At 43.1% G+C, this 21,044-nt stretch overlaps 1 protein-coding gene and 1 long non-coding RNA gene across 4 annotated transcripts in view; one reads left to right on the forward strand and one right to left on the reverse strand.

Moving 5' to 3' along the window:
* Positions 1-21,044, forward strand: part of NAALADL2 (N-acetylated alpha-linked acidic dipeptidase like 2) — a 1,094,482-nt gene that overhangs the window by 97,972 nt on the left and 975,466 nt on the right. The gene's annotated exons all lie outside the window — the stretch shown is intronic.
* LOC132251448 (uncharacterized) lies at positions 1,937-20,700 on the reverse strand. Its single transcript, XR_009463526.1, has 2 exons — positions 20,221-20,700; positions 1,937-3,112 (listed from the first exon to the last, which is right to left on the reverse strand). It is a non-coding gene; the product is annotated as an uncharacterized LOC132251448 (long non-coding RNA).

The raw sequence follows: 21,044 nt of genomic DNA on the forward strand, positions 1-21,044 counted from the left end.
AAGGGAATTTCAGGGGGTGTGGGGAAGAGAAAAGGGGAAAAATGACTTCGGGAGTAAGGCATGGAACTACTTGGAGGGTGAGAACTGATAGAAATGTTGTGCTTTATCCAATATTGCTTCAGCCCAATCATGGGGCCTAGTATAGATCCCAAACTTTACCCGTTTCTATTCAGGACCAAGCATTATTGAAGATTGAGGGCTCTAATAATTCATAAAATCATAGAAAATGAGTGTTGGAAGTGAGCTCAGGAAGTCATCTAGTCCAGCCCCCTGCTCAAAGCAGTACCATCCCCAACTATGTCATCCCAGCCAAGGCTTTGTCTAACTGGGTGTTAAAAACCTCCAAGGATGGAGATCCATAACCTCTCTGGGTAACCTGTACCAGTGCTTTACTACCATCCTAGCGAGAGAGTGTTTTATCCTTTGCCTCTAACCAAATTTTCCCTTGCTGCAACTTGAGACTGTTGCTCCTTTTTCTGTCATCTGCCACCACTGAGAACAGTGTAGCCCCATCTTCTCTGGAGCCCCCCTTCAGGTAGTTGAAGGCTGCTATTAAGTCCCCCCTCAGTCTTCTCTTCTCCAGACTAAATAAGCCCGGTTCCCTCAACCTCTCCTATAAGTCATATTCCCCAGCCCCCTAACCAGTCTTTACAGTCTGAGCCTCCAAGACCTGGAACAGACTGCCATCAGAGGTGGTGCAAGCACCTACTCTGGATAGCTGCAAGAGTCAATTGGACATTTATCTTGCTGGGATCCTGTGACCCCTCTGACTTTCTGCCCCTAGAGCAGGGGGCTGGGCTTGATCTTCCGAGGTCCCTTCCAGCCCTAATGTCTATGAAATCTATGAAACCATTTTCATTATCCTTTACTGGACTCTTTCCAATTTGTCTAAAGCTTTTTGGGGGGGGGGGACAAAACTGGACACAGTACTCCAGAGGTGGCCTCACCAGTGCCAAATAGAGGGGAATAATCACTTTTCTAGATGTGCGGGCAATACTTCTATTAATGCAGACCAGAATGCCATTTCCCTTCTATGCAGCAAGGGCACACTGTTGGCTCATAATCAGTTTATTGTACGTTGTAACCTGCAGGTCCTTTTCTGTAGAGCTGCTGCTTAGCCATTCAGTCCCCAGCCTGTACCAGTGCATGGGATTGTTCTGCCCTAAGCGCAGAACTTTGCATTCATCCTCATTTAACCTCATGAGATTTCTTTAGGTGCAGTCCCTCAATTTGTTGAGGCCTCACTGAATGCAGCTCTACCCTCCGGCATATCTACTACTCCTCCCAGCTTGGTATGATCTGCAAACTTGCTGACAGTGCACTTCATTCCATCTTGCAGGTCATTGATGAAGATATGGAACAAAACTGGCTCCAGGAATGACCCCTGGGCCACTCCACTTAATACCAGCTGGCACCTAGAAATCAAGTTATTGATTACTACCCTTTCAGCTGATGATCCAGCCAGTTTTCTATCCAACTTACAGTCCATTCATCCAACCTGTACTTTCTTAGCTTATTTTTTAAATAACTTCTGGGCCTTGAGGGGAATGCTCTGTTTGACTTAGGAGAATGAGGAATGGTTTAAAGTGATCTGTTCTGCGTTTATCTATTCCAAATGGTCTATGCCAGAAGACCATCTTGAGACTTTCAGTCTCTTCCCAGCTGTCTGTCAAGCAAAGAAAAGCTTATCTTAGGGAATTCACTGAGGGGTCACTTGGCTTTCAGGCTTGTCAGGCTGACCACTAACTGTGACTGTCCTTTTGGGAGATTGTGCAAGTGGTGCTGTTGCTTATTCCTTCCTGGTCAGAAGAGGTCCCTCACCTGCATCTCCAAAGCATACCACAGATGCTTTGTGCCACGGAGCAGTGTCTGTTCCATTCAAATTTTGTATTGCCTGGCTGCCCTTTTGTTGCACATATAGAATAGGGGATTTAAATCACTCCAAATACAGCATTTTTATTTGATGTTGAGACCTTGATTCATTTGTGGGGGGGATTTAAAAACATTTAATCCTTTCACTATTTAATTAGAATAAGCATTCCTTCATTCAAACCATACAATACAATTGCAGGAATTAATTCAGCAACAAAGTCAAACAAACAGATAAGTGAAAGAGAAGAGAGAGAGAAAAACAGGAAAAATTACATTATCTCAGTCTCTGGTGGCTTGTTTAAGCTTAATTATTCTTTTCCTCGTTCACTAGGGTCACATCATCTTCTGTGTTGGGGATCTGTCTAATCAGGAGCTTTCAAAGGTGCTGATAAAGTCTAGGAAACCAAATTATCTCTTCAGGGGTGTGAAACCATGGAACAAAAAATTCTCACGAATATGAGGATTTCCTTAACTTCAGGAAACAATTTCAAGAATCAGGGTTGCAAGATACAGCCCCAAACTTGAGCTATGACACTTTTATACAAAGGTCTAAAAGTGCTGTAGCTTATGCAAAGATGTTCTCAGGAGTTTAGTTTAAATAGGATTCCCATCTGGGTATTCCAGTTTCACAAAATCTTTAGGCCTCAGGACTGATTTCTTTAAGAGAAGAGAGAGGACCCCAATCAATTTGCAAACTATGGAACAACTTACTCTGGTCCATTTAGAAATGAGCTCTGGTGAACTAGTGTGGCTCAGCTGACTTGAAAGGAATTATGCTGTTATAAGAATTTAGGATCTGGCCTGTTTTCATTTTACAATAACAACCTCATCAGTCTTTTAATTTTACATTAATAACACTTCAAAACATTCATCATAGAAATGCAAACTTATTAGAATTTGATTTATTTTCTATCTGACATTATCTTCCAGCTTTTCTATAGTGAAGTGGCTTAATATTAAGTTAACACTAATTCATATGACTATTGGCATTAACTAACTATATTTATTAATATTATGTTAGAATATAAAATGGACTTAAGTAAAAGTGAAACAATGAGTATAGTTATCTTAACCAGTTGCCAACAGTAAGAAGTTTCTGAGGAGTGATAGCTCTTTTTCCAAATAACTCTATCAACTGAAAAATCCTTCTTGTCTTCTGAAGTTTCACTTCCAGTTTCCATGGCGCACATTCATTTCTGTCTGTTTCCTCCCCGGTATATGGTGTGGGTTTGATTACTTCCTGAAATATTTAAGACACAGATTACACTGATTGTCCTTTCACAAAAGATGCACTTATCCTGTGATTGCCTGACCATCATGGCAACATGATAAATTATTTCCCTGCTGATAGAAAGAAAAAAGAAAACTATTGAAATAATAATAATACAGACTTATGAGCATCTCAGCCACTAAAGTACAGCTACATTGCTAGTTTTCAATTCATTAAACATTTTCAGATTCTATTCGTGTATTCTTTAACTGTTTTTCATTTCTGCCCCAGTAATGATTTTTAAAAGATTGTGTGAATAACGTTTCCATCATGTTCCTTAATTTTCACATATTCTGAAAAACATGCTAGAATATTTTTTCCCTTGTGGCATGATAACTTGATCAAATGAAATTGCTGAGATAGGATAGAGATTAGAAGATACATTCTGTTGGTAGAATGGGACTGTATCTTGCACAAGAATGGAGATACTTTTCTATGAACTAAAATACGTAGCAGCTACAGCATTTATAGCAACATGCAGCATTCTGAAATCTAATGCTGTTGTACAGTGGGTAGTGTGGTGCTGTACAAGGCCTCGGGTAGTTAAGAATTCAATTTGTCCAGTTACCATTACCACAGTGAGGGTATTGCAGTTCATTTCTTTGCACTTCATTTAGCCTAACAAAGGTGTATTTTACTCCTTTCTCCCATGGATTTTCTGGCTTTGCCTACAAGTCCTTTTGGTACCATTGGATTTGAAGTGGTTTTCTCTTTGGCAATGTAGTGGATGGAACCTGGGTGGAAGATGGAAGGAGCAGTGATTCCTACCTCTAAGGGAAGACTCAGGGAGGCTCAATAACTACCACTATTCCCTACAGTCTGCGAAACATAGTACTGCTTGAAAAAATTACCTTGTAAAAAATGGCATGGTGCAGTACCATATTTATTGCCACTCAGTGACTTTTGTCTTGAATGGCCTTGCAAGTAACAGGAGATCGTTCCTAATTTCCAGCTTTGCGAATTTAAGCTGAGTCATGCTGGGTTTCTACCTTCCTTTTTGTTATTGTGATGGGGGGGCGGGTCAGGACATCTACAAATAAAAATTTTTGGTTCCCCCCTCTCCCTTCCATCTGGGCCTTCCACCCACACTCGGCTGACATGCCTTTGTTATAATATTATGTATTTGGATTACAGGAGGCTACCATAATCTTTGTGATGTGTGTTGTTTTGGTGGCCTTTTGCTTATGGGCCACTACCCATGGCTCCAACCTTCCCTACACTGTGCCCCGTGCCTCACAGATGACACTATTATAGTCCTGTTCAGTACTAGTCTACCGCTTGTTTACTATCTGAGCTGAGCTCCACCTCAGCTCATGACTTCCTGGACTTCTAACTTGCCCTGTTCTCTTACCACTTAGTCACATCAGGTATGGCTTGTTATTGCTAACTCATCCTATTCCATTATCATTTGTGCTCATCTGGGATGGCTTGTGGCTAAACACGTAGGCCCTGTGCAGGCCCTCTCCACTGAGGCTGGCCTATTATTATCAGCTCAGGCCCTGTGCAGGCTTGCAGGCTTGTTGGCCTATTACTGTATAGTCAGGTCCTGTGCAGGTCCTCTCTGTTCATGTTGGTCTGTTCTTCCCTGTTCAGGCCCTATACAGGCCCTCTCCATTCAAGCTGGCCCATGGTTACCAGCTCGGGCCCTGTGCAGGTCCTCTACACTCCTGCTGGCCAGTTGGTATACAATCAGACTCTGAGTAGGCTTTCTCCCCTCATGCAGGCCTGTTGTTCTATGCTCAGGCCCTGTGCAGGCCTTTTCCACACATGCTGGCCTGTGGCCCTCTATTCAAGACATGTGCAGGCCCTCTCTGCTCAAGCTGGCTTGCTACTATCTGTTTAGGCACTATACGGGTCCTATCCCCTCCTACTGACCTCTAGTTCTCCACCCAGGCCCTGTACAGGCCTTCTCTGCTCATGTTAGCCTGTTGGCATATCCCAATGGTGACCAAACTGTGGCTTGCTGGCACGGTTCTTGCAGCTCTCCAGTGCTTCTCTGCCAAAGCCCTGCCCACTTGTTGCTGAGACAGCTCTGTGCCAGGTGGCTCAGTAGCCGCGCTGGGCCACTCAGCACTTCTCCCCCCTCCTCCCCTCTGCTCTCTGCAGTTGGCCCTTCCTTACAATAGCCACTTCCTTATGATAGCCTGGCCTTCCTGCTCAGGCCCCCTCCACACTCTTAAGGACCTGGCCTTGTCTGCTTAGGCCTGTCTTGTCTTAGATAGCCTGGCCCATCTGCTCAATACTATTCTTCTGTTTGCTAGCCTGGCCCTGATGGCTCAGGCCTACCCTATACCTTTAGGCCTGGCTCGGGTGTGCTCATGTCCTTTTTTTTCGGTTTGACACCAGTCCTGCTCACACCTCTAGTAACCAGGCCTTGATTTGCTCAGGCTACAGCCTGGCCTACCAGCTCAGACCTCTTTTAGTAGCCCAGCATATCTGCTCGGGGTATGTTCTTCTCCCTCCTGGCCCCCATGGTCTTCCTAGGCCTCTTTGCTTTTCTTTTGGGGTGTGCTCCGTTAGCCTTTCCCCTCAATGAGGTACACACAAAGCAGTGGGGCCTGATGCTTTCCAGCACCCTATCCTCACCTTTCACTGGGGAGGCACAGGTGTGGCATTTTCTGGAGGTTGTCCTGCCACAGGCAGTCCCACCACACCATCCAACCAGATCAGGGTGAAGTTTCAGGTCTTACCCAGGAAACCTGTGGCAGACCACCCTGCCCTGCCTCCGAGTTCTCCCTAGCTTTCCCTAGGGTATACCTTCTCCCTTCCAGGAGGCTTTTCCCTGCTCTAACCCCAGATCTCTCTCCGGCTCACTCTGGCCCCAGTTCAACCTTATGCCTAGCTCTTTACAGCTGTACCTTCAGGAGGCTCTCCTAGCCCCCTTCAAATGGGCTGAGATGGCCCTGGCCTCCACCTCTCCTCTGTGGTCCTTGGTATGTCAGGGCCTCATGACCATCATGGTCCTGGCCTCAGGTTGGGCCAGTTGGGGTGCCAGGCCCTCCATGGCTCTGGCCCATCCCTTTCAAGTAGGCAACTGCCCTTCGGCTCCTTATGGACCCAGGCCTTGACCAGGCCAGTTGAGGTGGATGAAACGCCTCTGACCATCTGCCCTCTCTCTCACTCTAGGCCTTATGCTCTGAGCCATGTCAACCCTTATACCAGTTCCTGGGCTTCCAGCCATCATCTTTGCTCTTAGTTCTCAATATAGTTCTCGGTCCTCGGGCCCGCAATGTTTAACATCTTCATCAGCGACTTGAACAAGGGGGTGGAAAGCACGCTGTCCAAGTTTGCTGATGACACTAAAATGTGGGGTGAGGTGGACACACTTGAAGGGAGAGAGAGGCTGCAACTAGATTTAGACAGACTACAAAAGTGGCAGATGAGACTAGGATGGGGTTCAATGTATACAAATGCAGGGTGCTGCACCTTGGGAGAAGGAATCCACAGCATACATACAGGCTGGGGAGTTCCCTTCTTGAAAGCACAGAGACGGAAAGGGATCTTGGAGCCATTATTGACTCCAAGATGAACATGAGCCGCCAATGCCAGACTGCAGCCAGCAAAGCCGGCCATACTTTGTCATGCATCCAAAGGTGCATTTCAAGCCGGTCCAGAGAGGTGGTACTCCCCCTCTATGCGACTTTGGTCAGGCTGCAGTTGGAGTACTGCGTCCAGTACTGGGCGTCGCACTTCAAATGGGATGTGGCCAGCCTGGAGAGGGTTCAGAGGAGGGCCAACTGCTTGGTGAGAGGGCAGCAGGACAGGCCTTACAAGGAGAGACTGAAGGACCTGAACCTGTTCAGCCTCAGCAAGAGGAGGCTGAGGGGGAACCTGGTGGCTGCTTACAAGCTCATCAAGGGGGATCAACATCAAATAGGCAGAGCTCTTTTCTCCCCAGCACCACCTGGGGTGATGAGGAACAATGGTCATAAGCTGATGGAGAATAGGTTTAGGTTAGAGATCAGAAGGCAATATTTTACAGTTAGGGTGGCCAAAATCTGGAATCAACTTCCCAGGGAAGTGGTCCTCGCCTCTACCTTGGGCATATTCAAGAGGAGGTTGGATGATCACCTGTCTGGGGTCTTGTGAACCCAGCATTCATTCCTGCCTGTGGCAGGGGGTCAGGCTAGATGATCTGTTCAGGTCCCTCCTGACCCTAGCTACTGTGAAACTAGGAAACTATGAAATATTGTGTGGCACCTACCGTGGCCTGGCACTATTCTCTCTGGCCTCCAGAAGGAACAATTGGACTTTTCACAGTAGGCCTTGTCTTAAGACAAAGACTCAGATGTGTTTCTATGTATATGAGCATTAGCTTTAATAGAAACTGTATCCTTTTATCTCTTGATTTCAAGCTTAAATTCAGTCCACTACTGATGGAAAACCATCATCTAAAGCATGGAAATGAAATGGTATTTCCAGTGCAATTCCTCGTAGACAGACAGACGTCCGCTTCGCAAAATCTATTGCTCCTAATTAGCGTTCATTTAAAAGGTAAAGAAATGAATAGCCAAGTGGAATGAACTAACCACTTAAATCACACAGGCTATGCCTCTAGGTAGCCGTTAAGATGCATTGGCCAGTCACTCTCTCTCTTCTTGAGGTACCTGATTTATTGATATAAGTTTCAAGCATTTTTCAGTCTACATTCTTTTTATTGACATTAAAAGTACTTTTATCCCTTATTTCACGTCATCATCTTTTCACTTAGATGACCTTGATCCATAGGCTTCAGTATCAGGTCACTGTGGCACACAGACTATAGAGCATGAGTATGTTGTCAACCAACATAATTGTTTGCCATTTTGAGTTATGCCTCTTTTCCTTCTTGCCTACGTTATGTAGCGGGAAGGGGCAGGGTTTAGCAAGCTAACAAAGCAAGCTAACTTTTGCTTTGGACAAAGCAACCTGACTTTTAAGATGACAGCAGAGTTGCTCCTACATTTCTGTGTAGCACTCCCTTTCCACCTTCCACCAAACCACAGTGGTATCCTCTTTTGGATATGGGCCAGATACATATGTGTTTTCTGAAGAATGCATGGGTGACTAGCCTTCAAAATGACGACAAAGAGAGCCAACAAAATAATTTTTGATCGGCATTTACTAAGCAACACTTACTTGGCCTTCCACATTCCTCTTCTGCTATACCTTAGGATCAAATATCCAGGTCCTGTGCTACTGAAATGAAATCTTATTCTATCCTGGCTGAGTCTCTGGAAACTACTAATACAGGTGTGTGGGTCCTTCTTACTTTTGCTGCCTTTTTGGGCATTTTTTCACGTGTATGCGTCACAGCGCCAGGCGGTTTGAAAAACACCTGGTGCTGAGACACTGCTTATACAACTGCATGCGAAATGAGTGTCAGCACTGAGAAAATGGCAGTGACATGTTATTGAACTGAAACACCTCGGAGGTCCTTTAGTTCAAAAGTGCACCACTACCATTTTTTGTGCACTGATGTGCGTTTTGCCACTTATACAACTGAATGTGGCGCAGTACAGTTCACCTTAGCTTGTGTGTGGAGCAGACTCATTTATCAAATCTGCTTTGAAGTGGCAGATCTCTGGTACGTTGCAGGAAAAAAAGTCTGTGTATAATTGCCCTTTGCGACTTAGTTGTAAGGCTAAGATGGTAGCGTACTACAAAAATAGATGCATTCATGGATATTCAGGAACTTAAAAGAGAGTGGAATGGGATCATCATTAAATACCAAAGTGGACTTCGGTGCCTAATAGCTGGAGTAAAATCTTGCCCCAAGCTTCCTCATAAATTGATGAAAAGATTTCATAAAACCACACGAGGTAATGACTACATTTGGCATTACCTTTTCTTCCACGGAGAAGACAGTAGTGGTCAAAAGAATATTAATTCTAACTTGAATTATTCCTAGTGCATGCTTCAAACTGAACTCTTTACCATTTGTTCCTGCAAATATGCCATTTTTTATAACATCAAGTTGTGAAATGTTTTATTTGGACTCATTTCTGGTTACATTCATGTTAAGAATATTTGGAATTTATTATATGTTTCTGTATTACAGTAGCTCTGTCAAGGATATCACTTACATGTTGCCAGCAACAACTGCAGTGTTCCCATCACCAAAGGTTGCCATTTGCAACCTGCCTGTTTTGTCCTTGCTTTGTCCTTGCTCACCCATTATGAAATATTGAAAACTAACATCTGAACAATTCTGAAAAGGGCAGCCTAGAAAAAGTTAAGATTCCAATTCCTTCTCAGACATCGATTTCTTTGGGATGGTGTTATGATTATATTCTGGAAGCAAAGAGATAGTGACTCATTAGGAATGTTAGCACAAAGAAAAGAAATCCTCAGTCTATGGAAAACAGGTTATTTTAGGAGTGAAAGGGAGAAAGAAGAGAGGAATGGTAATGACAATGGAATTGAAGCGCAGAGAGGTTTATGTTAAAAGGAAAAGGGAGGCTCTAACTTTGATCTTTGAATTCCTTAACGTGAAAGATTAAATATAAAGTTGAAACAGAACCAACACCTGTGCATCAGTATCAAATATCTGCTTCCTATACAGCTGTAGCCAAAACTGAGCCTCAGAGTCCAAGAATTGAGCACATTTTCTTTTATTTTCATTAAGTACCAGTTGTGAGGAGGAAATGCAACATGGCAAGAAGCAATCCCTGTTCCAAAAAGGCATAATTTCTGTGTAAAGATTGCACAGGAAATGATTGCCTTAAGTGGAAAAACCACAACAGGGACTGTGTATAATACTTCTTTCTTAATTGCTGAAGTCTGATGTTGGATCTGTTCTTCAAGCTGCCCAAACAGAATAGGGAGATGACTAAGCATGACATTTCTGTATCTGGAGTGCACATTCTTTTGAAGAATCCCAAGATTCCCTGAACTATTGTTGTTTGAGGAGTCATATGGTAAAAGGACATACTGGGCGTGTCTACATGTGCCAATTTAATGTGCAATAGCCATTAAAATGTGCAATAGCCAATTAAATGTGCAGTAGCCATTTTAAGGCACATTAAGGGCCTGGGTCTACACATGCTTAATGTGTCTTAAAAATGGCTATTTTAGGCTATTTGTGCCTAAATTTGTTATCTGTAAAAGCAGGTATCAAATTAGGCACAAATAGCTAAAGTGCCTTAACGCAGGTGTAAATGCTCTATGGCACGTTACCACTGTGTATGTCAGCTGACATGGGGCTAACTTTAGTCCCAAGTCGGTCCACACACCATGTTAATATGCCTTAGCGCGTGCACATATAGAAGCATACCTAAATCTCCTTAATGCGCCTTAGGCAAATGTGCATTAAGTTTAGGCATGTGTAAAAACACGTGTAGACACACCCACTGTGTGGTCATGGAATAGCAAGACGAAAGCTAAACTGAGTTACAGAAAGATACATCTCCCCCACACTTGGCTGAAGCTATAAAAGATCATTTAAAGTTGTCTCAAAAGTGCAGTTATTGAGTCCTGGCATTATTTCATGACACATGGCTGCCTCATGCTTTTGCGTGTGGTTGGTATAGAGAGATTCAACAAATACATGAACAGTTGTACCACTACAATACAGTAGTGCCTTTGGAGTATGGGATTCTGAAGACTAATCTTCTCATGAATTTTGGCCTCATACATTGATAAACAGATTGATCAGAGATCATCAAAATAGTAGCATACAGTTGGCAAAACTATTTCATAGGGTATTGAAAAAAACAGGATTCCTTTTTTGAAATGTAAGCATTTAAAACTCTATAATCTTTTCTTTCTGCTTTTTTAGGAAATCTGATCTTTCTAAGGCATAATTTTATATCTTAAGTGCTTAGAGGGAGACCTCAACAGGTGAGAACATCAAGAGAAGGAAAATAAAGAAATTAATATTGTAACTTTCTATAGGTTTCATGCTAGGGGAAGGCTACCTTCCTGATGACTACTATAATATGGTTCTCCAGTGATAACATTTATATTAAAAGTGTATTCCCTTGTTTGTACTGGGTTTATAGTAGTCATAAAATTAACATTCATGGTAATGACATTGCAAGATTTATTGAAAGGAAAGCATTTTATCCAATTTTGTTCTTTGTAAACTGGTAATAACATAGATTAGAAAAATGTCCACACCTTCCCGCTTCTCTGCACACAATCTCCTTGTCATTTGTACTGTAGAGGAACAGCAAGTGTAATCTTTCTCCCTATCTCTCATTTATATATTGTGTCCTTTTGTAGGAGGTGAAATATTTTCTTGATGGCATGCGCTACACACTGAACATACTTTATACCTTGGGGTAGTATGAAAAATTTCCCTTGGGATTGGAACAAACACCTGAACTGAACTTCCTGTGCCTGTATAGTCCATGGTAGAAAAAATGGACATGCATGCTAATTTTGCATTTTTGGAAGCCGGGATGAAAATATAGGTCATGAAGTAGGTATTTTGCAAATCCCTGCAAATAATCATAAAGGTTGGGTAGAAGGTAATAGTTAGCAAAGCTTTGGTTTGTTCTGAGTCAAGCTTTCAAGTTTGTTTTCCCAATAAATGGCCAATTGAGTTCTATATGATGGGCTACATTTTTAGTATGTTTATAACTTTGCGCACACAATGGAATGTGTTTGCAAAAACTGGATTTGTGCATGCTAATGCATTTAGAGCTTTAAAAAAAAATTGGCCCAATGTCTTTGTAATTATGAATATCTTAGGGATATTTTATAATCTTGTTGTTGTCTTTGAAAACCTAATACATTTTTGCTCAAAACTTTCTATGTGAAAATTAAAAATATATTTGGGGAGGAAATGTGACTGACCCAGTTCAGTCTTTACTCGCATTGAGTTGTAGCCTGCTCTTTTAGTAAAATAAAAGTATGAAATAATGTACAGTTTGTGAATAAAGGTGTTAAAATTAGACTCCAAGATTGCACTGCCATTATCAGATTTACAGGACTTACTAAGTAGAATAGAGTGGCATTTTTCATTGTACAGTTCAGAGGGGAGAGGTTCTCAAGTTCTGGAACAGTAACCCTATCAAAGCACCAGGTGATCAGGGCCATCACAAAGCCATGCCATGCCATAATGGTAACGTTCATTTCTGTCGTGAGGACAATTAGAACAAGATGTGTCAATTTGCAGGTGCTGACACCATTTTAGAAGTAGCATTCTGTCAGCTATTTTGTCTCATGCATTTGTGGTTTATATGGAATAAAATAGACTTTGATGCCTCAAATACCTTTCTGTGTATGCCAGATGCAAATTGGCACCGCTGGTCCAATTTCATAGAATTATAGAAGAGTAGGACTGGAAGGGACCTTCAGGGGTCATCTAGTGCAGGGGCAAGCAACATTCTTGGTTGAGGTGCCAAAAACCCCACAATGTCTACCTTGTAAGGTGTCGGAACGCCGGCATGCAAGAACAACAACACCGGGGCAGTGGGTACATGGCAGGATACACTGCATAGTTAATAATCATATATGTTGCTTTTTTTTTCTTTTTTTTTTACAGTAAATACCAGATTTTCTAAAAATTCTAAACCTGATGGCAATAAATAAAACTTCATATACTACCTTTGTTGTTGTGCATTCTTTTCTTGTTAAGCATGTTGTGATGAGAGAGAGAGAAAAAGAGAGAGAGCGAGAGAGAAAGAAGAGAGAAGGAAAGAAAGAAAAAAGAGAAAAGGAAGAGAAAGAAAAAAGGAGAGGAGAGAGAGAACCAGAGACACGCATGCAAACACAGAGAACCAAAGACACATGTGCCTACGCACAGAAACACAAGCGTAGAAACGCAAAGAACCAGACACACAGAACAGACAAACGAACACATACACATGCCCAGAACCGGACGCACATGTGCATGTGTGCGCACAAGACATACACAGAACTAGGCACACATGCAGAGAGAAACGCACTGAAGCAGACACACAGATACATATGCACAGACAGAGATGCACACAACCACAGACACACACAAAGATGCACACAGTACCAGACACACACATACAACCAGACAAACACACACCCGCATGTGGCCGGGCTGCTGGGCTGCAAGACAGAGAGACTGACCTGACAATGCCCTGGATTGGCATTCAATCTGCAGCCCCTGTGCTTCCCTGGGGGGCCATCCCCTGGGCTGCAGCATAGCCTGCCAAGGCCCCAGCTCAGAGCCCACCCATCAGCCAGCTGACTGCTCGCCAGGGGGGATGCCAGGCAGGGCCTCCTGCCCCAGGCCTGCAGCCATGCTGCAGCGGGAAGGGGGCAGCGCAAGAGACTGGGAGGGGAGGGGAGTGGGGGCAGTGTAATCTCGGCCCTGCTGTTATCACCTCGGGCTCTTCTCGGCCAAGCGGCTCCGATGCTGCTGATGCCCCCTGCCCCCTGGCTATGGTTGCACCTAGCATGGTGGTGCTAGCGGCTCCCCTGTCCCCAGTGCCCTTCTCCTCTCCCTGCACTTTGCTCTCCCGCACACAGGCATGTCCCCCAAGGAGTCTGCGGGAGGATGTGTCAGGGCAGGCTGGGCGGAGCTGCAGCAGCCGCTGCTGGGCACAGGGGGAGAGGGGAACCCTGCCCTGCTGGTGATGGTACAGCGAGAGCTGCAGAAGGGGCTTCTTCCTTTTCCCCTAATAGCTCCTCCCAAGGGCTCTTTAGGCAGCATCTCCTCCTGAGTCTCTTGAAAGAGCCTGAAGCAGCAACTTAAAAAAATATATATTTTTAAACAATTTCCTTTGCAAAACTCCTGGCATGCCAAGGAAAATATCTCCATGTGCCACTAATTGGCATGCGTGCTGGGGGCTGCCTATCCCTGATCTAGTGAGCCCAACCCACTGCCTGTGGCAGGAACATCCATATCCAAACCATCCTGTACAAATCCTTGTCTAACTTATTAGCACAATTTGACAGGCAAAGGCACTGATCGAACCACAAATACCCTAACCTGCCACAGGTAAAGCCGGGGGACAACAGTGGCCTATGTTCTGCTTCTGTGAGGGTTATTAACATATACATTAACATAACAAAGCCAATGGCACTTTATCGTGCATCAGCAGATGCATGACGAATAGGTCCAAGGAGGTGATACTTCCCCTCTATCGGGCGCTGGTCAGACCGCAGTTGGAGTACTGCGTGCAATTCTGGGCGCCGCAATTCAAGAAGGATGCGGATAACCTGGAGAGGGTCCAGAGAAGGGCCACTCGTATGGTTAAGGGCCTGCAGTCCAAGCCCTACGAGGAGAGACTAGAGAAACTGGACCTTTTCGGCCTCTGCAAGAGAAGGTTGAGAGGCGACCTTGTGGCCGCCTATAAGTTCATCACAGGGGCACAGAAGGGAATTGGTGAGTATTTATTCACCAAGGCGCCCCCGGGGGTTACAAGAAATAATGGCCACAAGCTAGCAGAGAGCAGATTTAGATTGGACATTAGGAAGAACTTCTTCACAGTTCGAGTGGCCAGGGTCTGGAACGGGCTCCCAAGGGAGGTGGTGCTCTCCCCTACCCTGGGGGTCTTCAAGAGGAGGTTAGATGAGCATCTAGCTGGGGTCATCTAGACCCAGCACTCTTTCCTGCTTATGCAGGGGGTCGGACTCAATGATCTATTGAGGTCCCTTCCGACCCTAGAATCTATGAATCTATGAATATGCTCAAGAGATCTAAGGAAGAGGACCATGCCTCTCACTACAGAGGAAGGCAAACCCCCCACAGTCTGTACCAGGCTGACCATGGGATAAAATTCCTTCCTGAACCAAAATATAGTAATTGGTCTGATCCTAAAATGGGCAGGGGGGTGGCAAGATCCTCTAGCCAGGAATCTCTGGGCTTCCATTCCTACAAGGGCACTGGCACACCTCAGTCACAATCCTCGGCCTTGAGGATGATGCAGACTTAGTGCCCAGGAGCGCTGGGGGAAACGCAATACTAAAAGGAGGGGCATGTTACAGATTAATGGGTCTCCTGATTCGATTCGGATTCTGAGATTCAGCCGCTGAGTCGGCCTGAATCGCCTCCAAATCGGCGACCGAAGCTTCACATACCCCTGATAACTATGTAGGCAGAAACGTACATTGAAATGATGTCTTTTTTTTCCTTGACAAAAATTCTAGTTTTGTTTCTGTACTTCTATAAGATCTTATATGTTCTTACATTTTGTTTTATGTGCTTACATTTTGGAGTTGAATTCATGCCCTTTAATTGGTAACATTACACTTACGTTATTACTTTTTCTCTGATTAAATTGTTTGTGATTTAAAATTCTTGTTCTCAGAATGATTATGTGATTGTTTTTAGTGCCCATGTAAATTTATCCATTTTTGTATCGTTAGGATGTTGCAATTTGCTTTCTATTTTTTTCTGTTTTTCAGCTGAGTTAATGATGTCTTCTGAGAAGCCTGATGTCTCATTATTAACTGATTGGCTGAATAGCTAGGAAGGAGTTCTTGTATTGGTTGATAGATTTGTTTAAGCGTGGCTCTTTTCCAAAGCTTTAATTCTAAAAGGCAGTTTTCTGCTGAAACATTAGCCTTTAGTTATGTGGGTGTTGCTCTCCTTCCCCACACCCCTACTGCTACATAACTGTATTCATGATTAACTGAGTAGAAAATCTTCTTTGCTGTTCATATGATCCTGGGCCTCTGGACCGTGCTCTGAGAGATGCCACAATTTTAAAACCCTAATATGAGTGTACCCTCTAAGAAGGTTGATTGACCATTTCTTAAGTACTTTTCAACCATGTAATTAATAAGTGTCTGTCTTTACTGGATGTTTTCAGATTGCTGTTTTTTACTTTCATTTGTATTCACTATTTGCTTTTTCTCAGCTCATCTCTTTTTCCCCTTCCTACTTGATTACACATAGAAGTCACAGAATCATAGAAAATCAGGGTTGGATGCAACCTCAGGAAGATATCTATCTAGTCCAGCCCCCTGCACAAAGCAGGATGATCCCCAACTAGATCATCCCAGCCAAAGCTTTATCTAGCTGGCTTTTAATAGTGTTAATTTTATTATATCAAATTTTCTTGTGGCATCACCATGGAAATTGTGTGTGGCTTTCATTTTATGTTTAAGGAAGAGAGTTTCTGGGTTATGAAGATGAACTTTTGGTGTTAAGCCCTTGACTCCAGACCCGTTTTCTTTCAAGTAAGGTGATTACTCCCTACTCAGCCCTTATATGGAAAAGAGAAATAAAGTATAGCAGTGTGCGAGGGAGCGACGTCTCCCTTAGTGATTCATCTGGCTGGTGAAGTTTACTTCTATGCAAAGAGCTAACGCAGCATCCATGCTTTTCTGTGCTGTTTATAGGGGTCAAGCAGGATTTAAGTGTTGTATAGAGGTTGCGTTGATCTTCTGTCTAGGAGTGAATTTCACCAGCAGAGAGTAAGAGACTTTTTAGCTCAAGCAGTAATGGCCTTTGCTTTGGAGTTGAAGGATGAGAGTTTCTGTCCTGGTTGTGCAGGTGTGTGTACGTGTGAGCTATATACTCATCGTTTCTTGTCCACAGCATGTGGATTTATGACTGTAGGGCAGGAGGTAGAAAGCTTTATCAGGCTCTCAGAGGGTGCATGGGAAGCTATATAGAAGCAGTCATTTGATGTCTAGAAATGGGGAAAGGTCTTTGAGAAATAAGGCCTGTCCATGCACTTGCTACAGGGCTGGTTTACATCCCTGGGTTTTCTGTTTATATTTCACTTGTAACCATCTCACTCTAAAAACCTGGGGAATGTAACCTTGGGGAGGTAATCTGTCTAAATGAAAAACAGTTTGTTGTTGTTGCTGAAGCAGTTGATTCATCCAACCAACCAATACTCATATATATTTTTTTTAAATCTGAAATGTCATAATAGCAAAAGAAGTATAGGAAACGATGAGGTAACTTGACTTTTTCACATATGCTTTCACTTGTTTCTTGCTAAAATTTCAATAATTGCCCTTTAAAATGTTCTTGACAGGAAAATATTCCAGAAAAGGCCTCTTCTGTCACCTTTCATTCTTAAATTCTAGCATTACAGTACACGAGAAAAATAGTCATGTTGATGCTATGACCACAGTATTACCCCTGTAATAAAACGCTAAGCAATTTAACATATTGCTTCCTGGAATAGCCTCATATCATTATCGTAAGGATTCCTGAGAGACTAAAACTATACAGTGTTATTACAGCATAACATACAAGATTTACAATAATAGGCATCAGGGGTAGTATTTTGTTTTCCTTCTAGCTATCTAAGTGGTATTTTTGGTTCTTATGGCCGTGTGTAGACGAAACGAGAGGCGTGTATGCATAACACTTTAAAGCGGGCTAAATGCTTTTGCATCGCTTTGTTTAATGGTGTTGGTGTTTGCACGCCTTGGCGGTGTATTGCACATTGATTCCAACCGCTGTAGGAAATTTGGTGGCATAATGCGCCTTAAATGACTTGGGGCGCAGCAAACTAAAGCTCCTTCGAGGAGTTTCAATTTGCTGCCCTACAGCTGCGGAGTGAAGCACCGGGCTCCATGCAGCTCCACAGCTCTGCAGGAAGTCCTGCAGGCAGCCTGACAGCAGCCTAGGAGAGCTGGCTCCACCCAAGGAAAGCAGCGAGCCTCTGACCCTTTTTTTCCTTTCCACCCTGGAGCCTGCCTGAGCTGCATGGGGGCCCAGTGCTTCCCTCCATGGCTGCGGTGCCCCCAGGACCGCCCAAGCTGGATGCCTGCAGGTGGGTGCTGCCTGGCGGGGGACTGCCGCTATTGTGGAGGGAAGCTTGCCCTCCGCTCCCTGCTGGAGAGGCAGGTAAGTCAGTAGGGTGTGTGTATGACATGGGGGTTTAATCATCCCTAAATTGAAGTAGTGTTTTTAAAACCCACCGCTTCAATTTAGGGCCCCTGTTTCTTCTATACATGCCGTATGTGTAGATAGTGTTCTATTTCCTCTGCATGTGCAAGTGTAAATGTAGGCATATAAACTGAGTATGTGTATTGACTAGGCACATATGTAGCTATATACCTGTGCCCATCTGGATGTGTGCCTGAATTCAGGTCTGAAAAATTTACCTGGGCAGAAACTCATGACTAATGGCTGTTAGAAGTGGGAGGGAAAGGAACCTCCCATGTGTAAGACCCAAAAGCTGAATGTTTAGGTTCACATATGCCTAGCTCATGGCTTCCCAGGAGGCCAGCTTTAAAAGGCATGCTAGAGAGCGGGCTGGATGATGCTTGATCTATGATGGGTGGTTGGAGGGCGGCTCTAGAACCTGGCTTTCCAGCTGCCTTGGGAAATGCCCTAACTACTCATCTTTTGGGGTAAAACATTGGGGGCTGTCCCACTATATGCTCAAGTGCACACATACACACACAACCATATTCTTCAAGCTTAATCTCCTGTATATTTCCTATTTTATTTTTATCAGTGTTTGGAAAGTACTATGCACACACACAACAATTGATACATGTTTTGTAAGAGACATTTAGCATTACTGCTATAAAGGAGGGATAAAAAGTCACTACTTGTGCATCTTTCAATTTTGGGGAGGCACTGAGACAGCTGTGAAAATAAGACATTAATCCGTTTGTAAGAAGGCCTTTTGCCATTTTGATGGTATGAAGAGAAATCTTGCGCACACTAATATTTGTGGTTTAACGGTCATGTTTCTCTAAGAATTTTGAAAAAGTACACCGTGTAGTTTCAAAATGATATTAAGGATGCGTACCATTTCTAATGCTATCTCTTCAAGATAGATTAACTCAACACAGGAAGAAAACAGTTTGTGGGGGGAGCTGTGATAAGGATTCAGTCTTAAAAGAATCAACATTGATGCTCTGGATGGAAGGAAGTATATATATTTCCCTGCATTTTGTTCAAGAGTACAGAATAGGCTTCAGGATAGTCAGCATACACTTTACATTTCTCTTTAGCCCAATGTAGAGAACTTTGGCTATGACAAGTCCATCTAGTTTGTTTTGATTTTGTTCACAAATTGTCATCAGATTAGGCCAGTTCTCAATATATCACTGAAAACAGTCCACTGCTGAGTTCCATTGCACATCTTATGGGAGAATTAGTTTGGTTTCTCCTGCCTTCTTCAGAACAGCTGCTGCAAATTGGTTGTTTTGGAAGTATTTTGCAATTTCACCACCATTAACCTTTATTTCTGGAGCACTGAAGTCTTTGGCTAAGAGGGGCATCAAATGAGCACTACAGCTGTATGTTATTAGCTTGGGGCTTTCTTCACTTTCTTCTAGATTTCTTCTCATCGTTGATACATTTGCAGCATAGTCTGTGACAAAACTGCATATTAGACATTTGAACTTTTTTTCACAGTTTGTTATAGCTTTTACTGCTGCTACTTGTAAGTATTCTGCTGTGTGTACATTTCCTGATGTATCAATTGTTTCTATAAGGTAGACTTATAGAAAGTCTTCTGTTGTTACACAAGCACAGATTACTGGATCACTGTGGACATTGCTCCACCCATCAAGACTCAGGTTAACTATTTTCCCCTCTAGACTTTTTGCACACTGTTCAGTTTCTTTCTCTTACACTTTATCCATCAATTTGCCTGCTATATCTGCTCTGTCGGGTGGACTGTATCCTGGCTGTAATGACTGAACGATGTCAATGACGTGTGTTCTCGACCATACAGAAAGGAGAGCTTGTTGCATGAACAAACAGAGCAATGTTTTCATCAATTACCTCTTGCTGTAATCTGCCGGTTCTTATTACAAATTTATCTGTGGTTGTTTCTGGATGATGGGGATTTTTTTTTCTTTTTGCTACAGGTGATATACTATGTGAGGTACGTTTAACTGGAAAGCTGGTATTATTAGCAGATAACTCTGAACTGTAGGGGATGATGTTGAAGGTGGATAGTCAGAATCCTGTATGTTAAGATTGGATCCTCCTGAACAAAAGAAGTCAGTGTGGTCACTACAGTACTGCTTTAGAAGGGAAACTGTAAAAGGAAGATCTGCTTATTTCAGCTATTATTTTATATCACAACTGCATTAAAAATATGTAGTTGCATAAAGTAACAACAATATTTTTGCTTACACATTTTTATGAGAATTCAAGTAATCCAGAAGTCCACCCAAAAGATATGGACAGGGATGGGCAATCCTTCAGAAAGAAGTATGAAATAAGAAAGTTTACTAACCTGGAGATCCTGCATGTTCAAACATGTTCCATTCATCATCTTCAAAGCAGCTTCCTCCTGAGAAGGAGCACTTCTCATGATGCTGTTTCAGTCGGGCAATCAGGTCTTGCATTTCTCGTTGCACTGTTTGCATTTTGCATGAATGCCTGTCTTATCCACAGGTAAAGGAACTTCATTAAAATATTCCCAAACATTTTACGTCTTGGCAAGCCTGCTGCCATAATAGGTTTTCCCTTCTACCATATCATTCCCTTGCTAGATTTCAGATCAATGGAGAGGCTGTATTAAGAAATGTATCCCTCAAGACTTCCGGAATATTCTGCTCAAAATGTTTCTCTTTTGTTTCTACTGCTCCTTCCTCCTTGCATTTATCTCCAGACTCCTCCTCCTTTCCTAGGTCTACTCCACCCCCAACAATCCTCTATTCATTTAACTGCTTGAAACTTTACACTTTTAGAGAGAGGTAAGGGCTTGACTCTGTGCACACAAACTTACAGAGAGACGATAGGGCTGATGGGTAGGTAATCAAGTCTATTACCTCTCATCTCCGTATACTGCTCACCACTTGTATATCTGGTACAGTTCTATCTAACTTCGTGCAAGAAAAGAAAATGTATTTATTTAACATTTTTCCTGAAATAAGCTTTTGATCAATATTTATTCAGGAGGCAGGTAACCGTCAAGAGTCTGCAAGAGAGGATACGTCTTCCCAATTACAGTCCCTCAGTGTCAAAATTCCTCCTCTCTAATGGGGATTTCCTGTTCTGCAGAATGAATTCCAATGAATAAATAACGTTCATTTCCTTCTATATGAGGAGACTTCT

The sequence above is a fragment of the Alligator mississippiensis genome, chromosome 7 (genome assembly GCF_030867095.1).
Source record: "Alligator mississippiensis isolate rAllMis1 chromosome 7, rAllMis1, whole genome shotgun sequence".
NCBI classification, from domain to species: Eukaryota; Metazoa; Chordata; order Crocodylia; family Alligatoridae; genus Alligator; species Alligator mississippiensis.